At 46.8% G+C, this 2,847-nt stretch overlaps 1 protein-coding gene across 3 annotated transcripts in view; it reads left to right on the top strand.

The window, feature by feature from the left end:
- Nucleotides 1-2,544: 2,544 nt before the first annotated feature.
- plxna3 (plexin A3) overlaps nt 2,545-2,847 on the top strand; it is an 80,576-nt gene continuing 80,273 nt past the window's right edge. For all 3 annotated transcript variants that reach the window (XM_069716553.1, XM_069716552.1, XM_069716551.1), the window contains exon 1: nt 2,545-2,839. The gene's annotated coding sequence lies outside the window, so the exon portion shown is untranslated. The remainder of the gene's footprint in view (nt 2,840-2,847) is intronic.

Raw genomic sequence — 2,847 nt, 5'->3', positions numbered from 1 at the left:
ACCCCCGAATGATGGAAACACTGACTTCAGCCTGTTTGCTGCAGACAAACCACATCAGCCGGGAGGACGCTTCACTTCAGCTGCTTTTATCTGTGGAATCATCCTGCGCTCAGTTATTTCATGATGTCACCGCCCACTCACCTCTCAGCCAATCACAGCGCCTCCGACTCTAAAGCTCGCAAACTCAACAACTGCTACCAGAAGCCTGTTAGCCCCAAGTAGCTTCTACTAGCTCCTGTTAGCGTCTATTAGCTCCTACTAGCTACGGTTAGCTTTTCTTGGTTCCTGTTATCTCCTGTTAGTTCCTGTTACTTTCTGCTCGGTCCTTTTAGCTCCAGTTTGGCCTGTTAGCTTCTGACAGCTTCTTTTAGATCCTGTTTGGTTCCCTAAAGGTTCCTGATCGCCAATGAAAGTTCCCTCGGTGGAAACAGAGTTCCTTTCAAAGGTTCCTGATCCCCAATGAAAGTTCCTATGGTGGAAACAGAGTTCCTTTCAAAGGTTCCTGATCCCCAATGAAAGTTCCCTTGGTGGATACGGAGTTCCTTTCAAAGGTTCCTGATCCCCAATGAAAGTTCCTATGGTGGAAACAGAGTTCCTTTTAAAGGTTCCTGATCCCCAATGAAAGTTCCTGTGGTGGAAACGGAGTTCCTTTCAAAGGTTCCTGATCCCCAATGAAAGTTCCCTCGGTGGATACGGAGTTCCTTTCAAAGGTTCCTGATCCCCAATGAAAGTTCCCTCGGCGGATACAGAGTTCACTTCAAAGGTTCCTGCAGTGAAAAAAACACACCTAGTATCCGTTTGTCTGAGATGAAGTGCAGCTGACTGACTCACCGGACCGTCAGGATGTGACTAATCTGTAATCACTCACTTCTCCTGCGCTTCGTGTCCGCTGTGTTCCACGTCTGTTTTTAGAACCTTCCTCAGAGTTCTGCCGCATCTCAACAGGTCCGAAGTGGAAAGAACTTGTTACTTGTGAATGTATTTCCATTTATTTATTTTTTTTTTCTTTTCCTGCCTCGGCGTATTTCCACACTGCGGTGTTACCGGGACGACTTTAACTCGAGGAAAAGATCAGATCGGATCAGATCAGATAAGAATTCAGTCATCGCAGCAGCTTAAAGACAGAAAAGATAAACATTTGTTTTGTGGGTTAAATCAAACGGAGGTTTCAGTCTGGCGTTTTAGTTTGTAAGAGAACAATAGATTTATATTTGGAATGTGCTGATTAAGCAATATTGCATATTGCATGAGAGGGTGAATGCTTTGACGTGATTATCGGTACGACAGTGATGAGGTCACGTAATCACTGAAATTATACAAGTTACCAACTAAATAAAAAAATGTAAAAAATCTGTGGGAAAAAACATTTTTGTTCAACAATTTTGTCCAGTTCCTGTTTCCGTGCCGTTATTATCAGTTTTTGTATAATTATTTATAAAATGATACAAAACAGAGTTGATTTTGTTTCCGGTCGAGTGGGCGGGGCCTAATATTTACTCAGCTTCTGTTTCCATGTTCGTACAGTCGTTGATCTGGTGGGGGGGGCGGAGTTTACCGCGTTCACGAGGTTGAACACCGCCCCCTTGTGGCATTCACGACCGCGGGCCTCTGAATTTTTCCCGAAAACTCAAGAGTTCATCGGATGATCGGACGACAAGTGGAATTTGTCGTGTGAATTTATTAACGCGTGATTTCCGCCTTTAAAGTTCCCGCTGTCACGTAATGCGCCGGCTTCGCTCGCCCAAACTGTTATGGCCTCTGTGGGCGTGATGCGGTTGCTCGGCAACCGCGTTTTCCCGACTTCACGCTTATCAGTCGCCAAAAGTGTAACTGCGCCACATCGTAACCACGAGTTTTGTTTCTAATCATCAGAGACGATAAAATCTCCTTAAAGTGCCGCCGCTCTCCTCTTCATCTTCACCATCGTTATTTAACTCTTTATTATTTTATTTTTTTCACTTTTGGTTTACTTCACATTTATATTTCATGTCTGCCACTTTATCTCTCACCTATCTCCTCTTCCTTCATCTCCCCCATCCCCCCTTTTATTTTTATATGCATCTCCTCACCTCACACACACGCGCACACACACACACACACACACACACACACACACACACACACACACACACACACACACACACACACACACACACACACACACACACACACACACACACACACACACACACTGCATCTCTCCCTCTCTTTCTCTCCACATCTGGTTTCGGGAGGAGGAAAAACAGCAGATTAAGGAGCCGGACTGAACCAATCGCTCAGCTCCTGGAGGGGTGTAACAGATGTTTTTCAAAATAAAACTCATTATTTCATCAGAATAAAAGAACTTTTCATTGCTCCTCTGTGTTGATACTACTGTTTAAACTCGCGCTTAGAGCTGTTGATAATCCGGTTAATCGAAGTTTTAGCTGGTTTAGTAGACCTCCCGCAGCTGCCCCTCCCCCCTCCCGGCCCGGCGCGCAGTGGTACGCTCCAGATTGGGGGGCTGTCTGTGGCGGAGTAGGGGGCAGACCAAGCCGAGCCAAGCCGAGGCAGGCTGTGTGTGAATGGGAGAGCCGCGCCGCGCCGCTCCGCTCCGCTCCGTCATCTCTGCTCTGGATTATTTACTCCTCCGTTTCTCACCGCGGCTCGGTTCTACCTGCCGGGACTGGACCGGAACCACCTGACCCCCGCTCGCTCAGGTTTATGAGAGCAGAAGAAGAAGAGGAAGAAGAGGAAGAAGAAGAAGAAGAAGAAGAAGAAGAAAGGCGGCAGCAGCAGCGCGTGGGACTGTGGATTTTAAATAACTGATTGGACTTTTTCCTGCGCGTGCCACGTCCAGGTAGGTCC

This window comes from Brachyistius frenatus, unplaced genomic scaffold (genome assembly GCF_029030835.1).
Source record: "Brachyistius frenatus isolate BFR_SWC_R1_liver_20210118 unplaced genomic scaffold, ASM2903083v1 Contig_159, whole genome shotgun sequence".
Classification (NCBI taxonomy): domain Eukaryota; kingdom Metazoa; phylum Chordata; class Actinopteri; family Embiotocidae; genus Brachyistius; species Brachyistius frenatus.
This window is presented reverse-complemented; position numbering and strand designations above follow the sequence as displayed.